The sequence below is a fragment of the Triticum urartu genome, chromosome 4A (genome assembly GCF_056163025.1).
Source record: "Triticum urartu cultivar PI428250 chromosome 4A, HENAU_Tu73, whole genome shotgun sequence".
Classification (NCBI taxonomy): Eukaryota; Viridiplantae; Streptophyta; class Magnoliopsida; order Poales; family Poaceae; genus Triticum; species Triticum urartu.
In genome coordinates this window covers 583,422,726-583,436,025 of record NC_141876.1, presented here as the reverse complement: position 1 = coordinate 583,436,025, position 13,300 = coordinate 583,422,726, and positions in this window count along the sequence as shown.

Genomic DNA, 13,300 nt, shown 5'->3' with positions numbered 1-13,300 from the left:
CAAGCTGGCAGCAATCAAGGTCGCCAACACCCAGAAGCATGACTTCCGAACCTTTATGGAGACTTTCATCGCTGCAGCCACTCGGATAGCCGACGGCGTCTACCTGGATGAGTTCGTCGAGCCTGCCAGCCCTCCTCCCGCGGAGTGAACAAACTCTTATGTCCCACCTTAAATTTGCCTTGGAATGCCGAGTGGTTTTTGTAACCGTTAAACTTTTTCAGGCCGCATGCCTGAGTACCTCGATCCGTGATCCAGAACCTTTAGGATTTTATCTGAACTTGGTTTACCGTTGAATATCTTTATGAATCTCCTGCTGAGTGAACCCAATCTTTATTCGAGACAACTTTCTGTATTCGCAGCACAGCTCCGAAGAAGGGGGAAGTAGTCGACCCATGCCTTGTATTTGTGGCGAAGCCCCCCAGGGGCGGGCGACGGTCGACCCACACCCTGTTACTGCAGAGTGGGACGGAGCGCACATTGTATTTGTGGCGAAGCTCTTCAGGAGAAGGGGGCAGTCGACTCGTACTTCGTTACTGTAGAGCGGGATGAATCGCGCATTGTATTTGTGGCGAAGCTCTCCAGGAGAAGGTGGGAGTCGACCTGCCCCTCATCGTCCTTGAGGATTGATATGTGTTTGGGAGAACTTAGGCGAGTACTGGACTACAGCTAAGCCCCCGAGTGGGAGGATTGCTCTCCGCTCGGTAGGGTTTTTTCAAACTTAGGCGAGTGCCTGACTGCAGCTAAGTCTCTAGGTGGGAGAACTTAGGCGAGTACTGGACTGCAGCTAAGCCCCCGAGTGGGAGGGTTGGTCCCCACTCGGTAGGATATTTCAAACTTAGGCGAGTGCCTGACTGCAGCTAAGTCTCTAAGTGGGAGAACTTAGGCGAGTACTGGACTACAGCTAAGCCCCCGAGTGGGAGGGTTGCTCTCCACTCGGTAGGATTTTTTCAAACTTAGGCGAGTGCCTGACTACAGCTAAGTCTCTGAGTGGGAGAACTTAGGCGAGTACTGGACTGCAGCTAAGCCCCCGAGTGGGAGGGTTGCTCTCCACTTGGTAGGATTTTTTCAAACTTAGGAGAGTGTCTGACTGCAGCTAAGTCTCTGAGTGGGAGAACTTAGGCGAGTACTGGACTGTAACTAAGCCCCCGAGTGGGAGGATTGCTCTCCACTCGGTAGGGTTTTTTCAAACATAGGCGAGTGACTGACTGCAGCTAAGTCTCTAGGTGGGAGAACTTAGGCGAGTACTGGACTGCAGCTAAGCCCCCGAGTGGGAGGATTGCTCTCCACTCGGTAGGGTTTTTTCAAACTTAGGCGAGTGCCTGACTGCAGCTAAGTCTCTAGGTGGGAGAACTTAGGCGAGTACTGGACTGCAGCTAAGCCCCCGAGTGGGAGGGTTGCTCTCCACTCGGTAGGATTTTTCAAACTTAGGCGAGTGCCTGACTGCAGCTAAGTCTCTGAGTGGGAGAACTTAGGCGAGTACTGGACTGCAGCTAAGCCCCCGAGTGGGAGGATTGCTCTCCACTCGATAGGGTTTTTCAAACTTAGGCGAGTGCCTGACTGCAGCTAAGTCTCTAGGTGGGAGAACTTAGGTGAGTACTGGACTGCAGCTAAGCCCCCAAGTGGGAGGGTTGCTCTCCACTCAGTAGGATTTTTCAAACTTAGGCGAGTGCCTGACTGCAGCTAAGTCTCTGAGTGGGAGAACTTAGGCGAGTACTGGACTGCAGCTAAGCCCCCGAGTGGGAGGGTTGCTCTCCACTCGGTAGGATTTTTCAAACTTAGGCGAAACGGATTCGCAGCTAAGCCCCCCGAGTGGGAGGATTGCTCTCCACTCGGTAGGATTTTTCAAACTTAGGCGAAGCGGATTCACAGCTAAGCCACCCGCTGGGGGATTTCTTACGCAAACAAAAACAATAATAATTACTGGGAAAATTATAATGCTCTTGTCTTTGATAAATAAACTACATGAGTTTTTCTTATTACATCTCGTCCGAGTGAGAATTCAAGTATAAAAGGGGCGGAGTAGCTCCGCATTCCAGGCTCGTGGCTCGTCAATCTGGTGATCGACATTGTAGAGGTGGTATGCTCCATTGTGGAGGACTCTGGTGACTATGAAGGGGTCTTCCCAAGTAGGAGCAAGCTTGTGTGGTTTCTGCTGATCCACTCGAAGGACTAAGTCTCCTTCTTGGAAGGCTTGGCTCTTCACGTTTCTGGCATGGAATCGACGCAAGTCTTGCTGATAGATGGTCGATCGGATCAGGGCCTTTTCTCTTTCTTCTTCTAGGAGGTCGACTGCGTCCTGCCGGGCTTGTTCTGCTTCATCTTCTGAGTAGAGTTCGACTCTGGGAGCGTTGTGAAGCAGGTCGCTCGGTAAGACTGCCTCGGCCCCGTAGACTAGAAAGAATGGGGTTCTTCCAGTCGATCGATTCAGAGTTGTCCTCAGTCCCCAAAGGACTGATGGGAGCTCGTCGACCCATGCACCTGCTGCGTGCTTGAGATCGCGCATCAATCGGGGTTTCAGCCCTTTGAGAATTAGGCCATTTGCCCTTTCTGCTTGTCCGTTCGACTGGGGGTGAGCGACCGAAGCATAGTCAACCCGAGTGCCTTGAGTGGCACAAAAGGCCCTAAACTTGTCGGAATCGAAGTTTGATCCATTGTCCGTGAGGATACTGTGCAGAACTCCATATCTGAGTATCAACTCTCTGATGAAACTGATAGCGGTGCAAGCATCAAGATTCTTGATAGGCTTGGCTTCAATCCATTTGGTGAACTTGTCGACTGCTACCAGCACATGAGTGAAGCCGCTCCTGCCTGTTCTCAGTGGCCCAACCATGTCCAGCCCCCAAACAGCGAAGGGCCAGACGAGTGGAATAGTTTTCAAGGCTGACGCGGGCTTGTGCGGCATATTGGAGTAATACTAACACCCTTCACATTTGTCGATTATCTCTTTAGCCATCTCATTGGCCCTTGGCCAGTAGAACCCTGCTCGGTATGCTTTAGCCACAATGGTCCGAGAGGACGCATGATGACCACAGGTCCCCGAGTGGATATCGTGAAGGATCATCTGACCTTCTTCTGGTGTGATACACTTCTGGCCGACCCCAGTCGCGCTTTCCCTATATAACTATCCCTTTATGACTATAAAGGCCTTGGATCGATGGACGATCTGTCGAGCCTATTCCTCGTCTTCTGGGAGTTCTTTCCTTAGGATGTACGCGATGTACGGTTCTGTCCAGACGGGAGCGATAACCAGCACTTCCATTATCAGATCGACCACAGCTGGAACTTCAACTTCAGTCGGATCCGTGGCGCTTTTTGGCTGCGGGGCCTCTTCCGTGAAGGGATCCTCCTGGACTGATGGCGTGTGGATGTGTTCCAAAAACACATTGCTGGGAATGGCTTCTCTTTTGGAACCTATTTTTGCCAAATCATCAGCTGCTTGATTTTTCAGTCGGGGTATGTGATGAAGCTCTAACCCCTCGAATTTCTTCTCCAGCTTTCTCACTGCATTGCAATAAGCAGTCATGGCTGGACTTCTGACATCCCACTCCTTCATCACCTGATTAACCACCAAATCTAAGTAGCCATAGACCATGAGGCGACGGACGCCGAGTGAGATGGCCATGCGCAACCCATATAAAAGTGCTTCATATTCTGACTCGTTATTGGAGGAATCAAAATGGATTTGAAGAACATATCTGAGTTTATCTCCTCTGGGGGAGACCAACACCACTCCGGCACCGGAACCACTCAGCATCTTGGAGCCGTCGAAAAACATAGTCCAATGCTCCGAGTGAATCTGAGTCGGCAGCTGCTGTTCAATCCACTCGGCGACGAAATCTGCGATTGCTTAGGACTTGATAGCTTTCTTTGCCTCAAACTTGATATCAAGGGGAAGGAGTTCAATCGCCCATTTTGCCACTCGACCAGTTGCATCCCTGTTATGCAGGATTTCTGATAATGGAGCGTCGCTGACGACTGTAATGGAATGATCAGAGAAGTAGTGAGCAACTTTTTTGGTGGTCATATAAATCCCATATACAAGCTTATGATAGTGAGGATATCTTTGCTTTGATGGGGTCAAGACTTCAGAAATATAATATACTGGGCGCTGAACTTTGAAGGTTTTCCCTTCTTCTTCCCGCTCGACCGTAAGTACCGTACTGACGACTTGTCGTGTGGCTGCAATGTAAAGCAGCAAAGGCTCTTTGCTGATTGGGGCAGCAAGCACCGACTGGGTGGAGAGCAGAGCTTTGAGCTCTGCAAACGCTGTATCAGCTTCGAGAGTCCACTCAAACTTGTCGGACTTTTTCATCAATCGGTAAAGAGGTAATGCCTTTTCACCGAGACGAGATATGAATCGACTTAGGGCGGCCAAACAACCAATAATCTTCTGGACGTCGTGCACTCGCACAGGGTTTTTCATTCGGAGTATAGTGCCAACTTTTTCTGGATTGGCGTCGATTCCCCGTTCGGAAACGAGAAAACCGAGTAACTTTCCGCCAGGGACTCCGAATGTACACTTTGATGGATTAAGCTTGATATCATACCTCCTGAGGTTGGCAAATGTTTCAGCAAGATCAGTCAGCAGGTCGGAACCCTTCCGTGACTTGACCACAATATCGTCCATGTATGCTTCCATGTTTCGATTGATTTGAGTGAGTAAACACTTCTGAATCATCCTCATGAATGTGGATCCGGCATTCTTGAGGCCGAACGGCATGATAACATAACAGAAGCACCCGAATGGAGTGATGAAAGCTGTCTTGATCTCGTCAGGTCCATACAGACGGATCTGATGGTACCCGGAATAGGCGTCTAAGAAAGACAGTCGCTCACATCCCGCGTCGAGTCGACTATCTGGTCGATGCGGGGGAGAGGAAAATGATCTTTCGGGCAGGCCCGATTGATATGTTTAAAGTCAATGCACATGCGAAGTGACTTGTCCTTCTTGGGGACCATGACAACGTTGGCGAGCCACCTCTTCGCCAATAGCTTTTCTCGGATGAACTCCGCTGCTAAGAGCCGAGCCACCTCTTTGCCAATAGCTTTTCTTTTTTGGACGGCGGACCGTCGAAGATGTTCTTTGACAGGTTTTACTTTTGAGTCGACTCTCAGGCGATGCTAAACCAGCTCCCTGGGAACACCTGGCATGTCAGAAGGTTTCCATGCGAAGATGTCCGAGTTCTCATGGAGGAACTGGATGAGCGCTTCTTCCTATTTGGAGTCGAGTGTTGTCGAGATATGAGTCGGGGCGGCGCTGGGGTCGGTCGGGTGGATGTGAGCTGTCTTCGTGTCGCCAGTCGACTGGAAAGCTGATTCTGTAGCAGGCTTCTTGGCTCGCAACAGATCACTCGGGTCTGCAGTCTTCTGGTATTCCTGCAACTCCACCACTGCCATCTGTGCGTCGGCGATCTTCGAACCCTTCTGAAAACATTCTTCCGCTTTCTTCCGATTGCCCGTAATGGTGATCACACCTTTGGGGCCAGGCATCTTCAATTTGAGATACACGTAACATGGTCGGGCCATGAAGCGTGCATAAGCCATCCTGCCCAAAATAGCGTGATAGGCACTCTGGAAGTCTACAACTTCAAATGTCAATTTTTCTTTGTGGTAATTCTTGGAATCACCGAAAACCACATCAAGAGCAATCTGGCCGAGTGATTCAGCCTTCTTCCTAGGAATGACTCCATGGAAACTCATGTTGCTGGCACTGAGTCTGGACATCGGAATGCCCATCCCCTTCAACGTCTCAGCGTATAATATGTTCAAACCACTGCCACCATCCATCAGGACTTTGGTCAGTCGAGTGCCTTCAACAACTGGGTCGACCACCAAAGCTTGCCTCCCAGGGGTGGCGATGTGCGTTGGGTGGTCGGACTGGTCAAATGTTATGGCAGTCTGAGACCATTTCAGGTAACTAGGTGTCGCCGGAGCGACCATGTTCACCTCTCGGTTAATAACTTTCAGTCGACTTTTGCTCTCAACATCAGCAAAAATCATCAGGGTGGAATTGACTTGAGGGTATCCGTCATCACTGTCCTCTTTGTCTTCGACCTTGTCTGACTCCTTTTCCTTACCCTTGGGATTCTTGCCCTGGAACTGCTGGATCAAGAGTCGACACTACCGAGTGGTATGTTTCGGGTAAATAAAATTACCCTCTTCATCTTTCTTCGTGTGGACGAGACACGGTAAGTCCAACACATCATTTCCCTCCTGGTCTTTAACCTTTTTGGGGTTCCAAGGCCCTTTAGGTTTCCCTTTAGACTTTCCTTGGGCCAAAGCTAAGGCTTCCCCGGGAGCCGCTGGCTCGACTTTCCGCTTCTGTTTCCGACTGGAATTGCCTCCGGTTTCTTGGGCGACTGACTTGAGTTTGTTACTCCTGAGTCGATCCTCATCTTCGCCATTAGCGTACTTGGTGGCAATCTCCATCATCCGATTCAGGGACATATCTCCGGTTCGACCGGATTTCAAATTCAGTTCTCTGTACTTGACGCCTTCCTTGAAGGCACAAACTGCTTGGTGATCAGGCACATTCTCCACTAAGTGATGTAACGTGATCCATCTCTGGATGTAATCCCTCAAAGTTTCATTCGGCTTTTGCACACAGGACCGCAGTTCCGTCAGTCCTGCCGGTCGCTTGCATGTGCCTTCAAATGTGGTGACGAACACTCGGGAGAGATCTTCCCAAGTGTAAATGCTGCTGGGTGCTAACTGGTTTAGCCACGCTCTGGCCGAGCCCTCCAACATGAGAGGCAGGTGCTTCATGGCCACTTCATCATTGCCGCCGCCAATCTGGACGGTCACTCGGTAGTCCTCTAGCCAAGTGTCGGGCTTGGACTCGCCAGTGAACTTACTGACTCCAGTCACCAACCTGAAATTGGGAGGAATCACAGCAGCCCTGATGGCTCTACTAAAGCACTCTGGCCCCGAAACATGTACTCTGCTGCTAGCAGGCGCATCTCTGTCGTGGCCTTCTCGGTGAGCCCTGTTCCTGTCGACCAGACCTTGGACGAGGATGGATCTCGCGTCAAAGCCTGGCCCTCTAGGGTCGACTGGAATCCTTCGCCCACCACTATGAGGGCGCCTGTCATCCTGCTGGCGGGGCACATACGACCCGCTCCTCGGGGGAGGCGTGGGCACTCGACGTCGACCATCGCGATCGACTCGGTGATCATACTGCTCATGGTTCCCATACTGGTCACGCCGGTCTCCACGTCCCTCACGCCTCGGGGGCGATCTCGGGCTGTGAGCCGACTGGACTATGTCCGCAGCAACGGATCAGCTGTGAATTCTGTTCCGCGACTGAGAAATAGCGGAATTCTGATCTCCTGCTGCCCGGAGTAACACTCTGATCTGCAGCAAGCCTCTGCCAGCCTCCGACTGGGAAGGCTGAATCGACTCCGCTATACGGGCCACAACTGCTAAATTCTGAATCGGAGTCCGATATACCTGCGGGGGCGGGAAGAGCTGACGTTGACTGGATTCGGGAACCCGTTGTCGCGCCCGCTCGTCGAGTGTTCGCTGGAGGTTCTCCAGTCAAGTGCGCTCGGCCAAGTTTGCCAGGCGCGCGTCCTCCAAGGCGCGAGCCTCGGGGGTTTCTCCAACGATAGGAGTGTGCAGCGCATCCATATTCCGGCGGCGAAGTTCTTCTCTCTGCAGCGACGTGAGAGGCTTGGGAAGGTACTCCTCATGGGGACGCGACGGGTCGCCTCCTCCCGCGCCTCCGTCGGTGCGGGTAAAACCGGGGGGACTGGGCTGTCCGTCGACCATCAGAACCTCTGCCGCCGGATTGCTGCTGTCGCACTCGGATGCAGTCTCTTCGGAGCCAGTCGAACAGGCCGTATAGGGATTCTTCGGGCTCGATCGCCGCGACTTGAGGGATGACCGACTGACGGGCCACCGCGTGTCTCACCCACCGCTGAAGTCTCGACCGACCGGAGCGCTTGCGTCGGCGGGAAACAGGGAGGGAGGACAACACAGGAGCCGACCGGTAGGGGGTCGACGGTTGCCGCAGGAGAACGCTGCGGGCGCACACGCTAAAGTGCGTTGCCCCGCGGACAGGGAGTGCGTCCACCTCGAGCAGAGCCTCTTGAAGCCAGGCGAAGTCGTCGGTGATGAACGTGAGCGCGCCGAGACGGATCTCGCGGCCTCCACCAAAACTCCGTCGAAAACCATGATGATTCAGGTCGGAAAAGATCGCAACTCCTCCAACAAAACGCTAAAACACTTGCCCCACGGTGGGCGCCAACTGTCGTGGTTCTAAGTCTGACAGTAGTGTAGGGGGGTAAGTATGGAGAGGCGAGGTCTTAGCTATGGAGAAGTTGTAAGGATGCAAGGTTTACGAGTTCAGGCCCTTCTCGGAAGAAGTAAAAACCCTACGTCTCGGAGCCCGGAGGCGGTCGACTGGATTATGTGAGTATGAGTTACAGAGGTGCGAACCCTTGTCTCAGAGGAGGGGGGTGGCTTATATAGAGTGCGCCAGGACCCCGGCCAGCCCACGTTACGAAGGGTTCAATGTACATTAAGGCAGGGCGTTTCTGGTAACGCTAGTAATAAAGTGCTATGATGACCATAAAAGCTACTTAATGACCGACCGTTAGCGTGCAGGGCGCCTTTAGGTCTCCTGGCCGTCGAGTGGTTGGGTCTTGGTCGAGTGATCGCTTCTTGGTCGAGTGTCTTCGAGTCTGTCGAGTGGGACACCTTCAAGTCGATTGAAAGGCAATTTCTTCTAGAGATGTCCTTGGGTAGGGCACCTAGGGCAGGTCCATGACCCTACCCTAGGTTCATAGCTTCATCACCAACTCCCCCCAATTCCCTCTCTATCTCTCCCGCAACCTCCCTTGCGCGGACGCCGCCAAACCACCACCTCCCCTGTGCCACCGCGCCTCGGCCTCCTCTGCGCCGCCGCGCCGCAACCTCCTCTGTGCGGCCGAGTCCGCTCCCCGGCGACTCCCGATCCACAGCTCCCCCCATCGCCCCTGCCTTCCTCTACGCGACGCCGCTCCGGGTCGCGGCCACCGCGTTCCACCACCAGCAGCACATCAGTACGGCGGTAGTGCGGCCCCGCTTCCGTTCCTCCATGGCCGACCCCCTACCTCCCACCTTCTCCCTCCCGCCCCGATCGACAACCTCCATCGCCGCCCCGGTCGTGTTGCCCCTCCCGACCCCGCGCCGCCGGATCCGGGCAACCACGCCGGCGTGCCCTTCCACAAGCTTTCCCGTCGCGACCCTACCACGAGCTGCTCCAGCCCGACCCTGCTTCTTCAACAACGACACGGTGGCAACTCCCCTTAGTTCTCTCCTGCACCGGGGTCGCGAGCTCCGTTCATGGGCTCGCCGGATCTCGTGATTGGGGCGCTGGTGACGTGCTCTCCTACTCCACCGCGCCCCTCCTCTACTTCAGCTCCTGTGCCCGTGCCTCTCGTGGACTCATCGGTGCACAGGCCACGCTGGATCCACGCTGGTTCGAGGCCCCGACGGCCTCCTCTTCCTGCTAAGTCGCCGAGATCCGTCGGGGTGTCAAGTTGTTTTGTCGGCCCAATACTCCTTCTACCTTCCCTTGCCGGCGGTCGTGCAACTTCGGTGAACACCGCTACTCGCGCGCGGATGACGACGGCGCAGTGGCACTGCAGTTCGCTTTGCAGGGGATCCGTTGATGCGGCCGTGGAGTTCGGCCCACAGGTGCATGAAGTTATCTTGCCCCCTCCCACAGTTTACCCTTCCGCATGAGCCCCATGCTGTAGTCCATTGGGAAGAAGCTCATGGTGCGGATGCTCAGTGACAGTGCTGATGCGTTTCAGATTTTGTTTTTCTGCAATTTGTAGGCGACGCTGGAGCCTTGCAGTCCATTGGCTCGGGGGCAAGCAGTGGAGAGGACACACGGGCGTGCAGTTCCCTGTCCATTGAAAATGTAGAAGCCCATCTTGCTGCAGTGTATGTGAGCATATGGCCTGCAAGTGCTGCTCTTTTCCCAGAATGAAAACATTGCGGTGTGGTTGGCTGGCCATCGACGTGCACTTCACTTTGGGGGGCAGTACGTTCTTTGTGGACGTGCACTTCGTTCAGCCCGAGCGGCATGAAGCTCCATTTGCGTGCATGTGTGGCTCGGCTAACTAGTTCGTGCAGTTAGCATGATACCTTTATTATGTGATGCCTCCCTAGTTGTTGGAGTTCACTTGTTTGTATTTATTGAAACATCATGTAGTGCACTGTGAAACTCTCTGTTGTTCACTTGTAAAAACAAATAGCGGTTCCCTTTGTAAAAAAAAGTGCAGCCCCTTAGTGGTTCACCTTGTAGAAAATGAGAAAGAAATCCCCATGGGAGGTTCACTTCTTTTTCTAGTGCAATTTGTTTTGTTTGTGGGATGATTGAAAAAAGAAGTTCACTCCACTTGTTTAGCAGCTCATACCCCTTTGTATGAAATGCAATTTGTTTCGTGTGTCTCAAAATCAGTCGACTACATCAACACGTGCTGTGCGTTTGGTTTTCGGATGTGGTTCATTTTTTAGAGTGATGTTGTTCACTTGTGCTGAACATGAAAGCGCAAAAAAATTAGCAAAACAATAAAAATAGTAATGCAGTTCACTACGATATATGATGTGGTTCGCTTGCTCGTGTCTCTGCGGTCCACTCTTGTTCCTAAAAAAATTGAAAAGAAACATCAAAAACTCGTCTGAGAAAAATTTACATCCGACAAAGGAAACCATGAAGTTAACTTGCCTGTCTAATGCAGTGCGGTTTCGTCTGATGCAGTGTGGTTTTCTGTCGAATGACGTTCACTCAACGATTAGGGTGTCGCAAAAAACAGTGTCCGCATTTTCATAATTTTAAAATTGCTCTTAAACCGTAAGGAATTAGAGAGAGTGTTCTACATGTAAAAGTTGCGTCTCGTCGATATCTTTCCAATGCCATATCATTTGAATCATTTTGACAAGCAGTTTGTAAAAAATTCGCAAAAACGACCGCTGCCACTCATCGCCCGCCGCACCATTTTAAAAATTAACTTAAAACCGTAGGGAATCTCGAAACCATTTCTACATATGAAAGTTGCGCCTTGTCCATAGCTTTCCAACGACGTATTACATGCCTCATTTTGATAAATGGTTCAAAAACTAGAGTGAAAACAGTATCGAAAATTGCAAAAATTTCAAAAAAGTAATTCGCGATTTAGTAAATTTGAAACTGCTCTTAAACCGAAACGAATTAGAGAAAATAATAGATATGGAAAAGATGCACCTCAATGATATCTTTCCAATGGCGTATCATTTGCTTTATTTCGATGAGCGGTTTTGAAAAAATCATGAAAATACGCTCGCTGCCACTCGTTATCCGTAGCACCGTTTTTGAAACTCCTCTTAAACCGCGAGGAATCTCGAAAAGTGTTCAACATGGCAAAGTTGCGCCTAATCCATAGCTTCTCCATGGTATATTACACGCGTCATTCTGATAAATGGTTAAAAAATTAGAGCGAAAAAACTACCGAAAATACATAGCGTGTAGTTTTTTCGACACGAAGTTCACTCGCCTGAGTACTGCAGCACACTTGGTTCAAACAATGACGTGCACTTGCGTTGAGCGTGCACTTCGGAAGTGTTATCAGAATAACTATTCTGCTAATATTAGCATAATAGACCGGCCGTATATATATACATCTGGGCTATTCTGTTACGCGTAACAGAATATTATTCTGTTACCCTATGGTGAATTCAAGCGGTTGAACTGATGCTTTCTGTTCCTGTTAAAAATCGTCTTCTTTAGTTCAAAAGTTTTTGCAATTTTTTTATCAAAACAGGGCGTGTAATATATCGTTGGAAAGCTCTTTTTTTGCGGGGTGTAATATATCTTTGGAAAGCTCTTGACATCCACATTATAATCTTATAATTTGTTTTTGCAAAAAAATTATGATTTACGAGCAGTTTTGAAAAAACCATTTTTTTCCAAACCGAAAACACGAATCGTATTTTGGACTTAATTTTCAAACGGTTTGTCGGAATTGAGCAAATGAGATGGCATTGGAAAGCTTGTGAAAATCCGCATCTTCGATATTTCTACTATTTTTTAAAATCCTATATGATTTTAAAGTAATTTGAAAAACGGTGAAATTCTGGGCGAAATGTTTTTTCACTGTTTTTTTTTGCAAACGGTTTGTAGGATTGACACAAATGATACGGTGTTGGAAAGCTATGGAAAATGCGCAAATTTTGCGTATAGAAAGTTTTTTCTAATTCCTTACGGTTTAAATATGAATTCAAATACGGTTAAAATTGATTTTGAACGCGTTTTTTAAAAAGTTTGTCGAAATGGGGAAAATAATATACCGTTGGATAGCTATCGAAAATGCAAAACTTAGTCATGTTGGATGTTTTCTCTACTTCGCAACCGTTTAAGAGTAATCTTGAATACGGCATGATGGATCCTGCTGTTTTCTCGTCTGAAAAACAGATTAGTCGTACTCATATATGTGTATGTTTGTACTGAGCTATTTTTTGTAGAGTAATTTTAAATGGTTCCGAAAAAAGGTACTTATACTGATGATTGCATGGTTTTGTACTAAACGTGTTTTTTTACTAACTAGACTTTGCTCTGTTTTTTCGTGAGACCCATCATGCTGTTTTTTCGTGAGAAAAAACAGAGTACTTCTACTGATCTACGTGTGCATTTGTACTGATGTATTCTTCGAAGAGTAATTTTGAAAGGTTCCAAAAAAAGAGTACTTGAACTGATGTCCGTATGGGGTTGTACTGAGCGTTTTTTCATAGACTAGACTTTACTCTATTTTTTTACCGAAAATTGTTTCATCAATTGTTCGCAAATGATAGTACGAACTAAGATATGTGTTGGTTTGTACTGAGCATTTGTTTCATCATTTGTTCGCAATTGATAGTACGAACGGAGCTTTGTTCATTTTTATACTGAGCATTCTTGTCAGTGCCAGGATCTCCGAATTTATGTTGTTTTGTTCTGCGAACTTCCTCAAAATTTTATTGGTAAATCACACTGTTTTTTTCTTTTGCTAAATTTTTGTCCTCTGAACTTGTGACCTATGGAGTTTGTACTGATATGAATCGTTTTGCCGAACCGCCACAATTTTTTGTGTATTGAATCACTATATAACTTAGAACCAAATTGTTTTTCTTAACATATATTTGAATTGTTTCTATATGTACATTGAATTGGGGAAGAGTAGCAATAGTTATACATACTTTATGGATAGTAATACATGAATTTCTTGGTAAACTGAAGAATGTAGTCTGGATCGTAATACATGTCCTCTCGAGTTTGTACTGATGTGAATCCTTT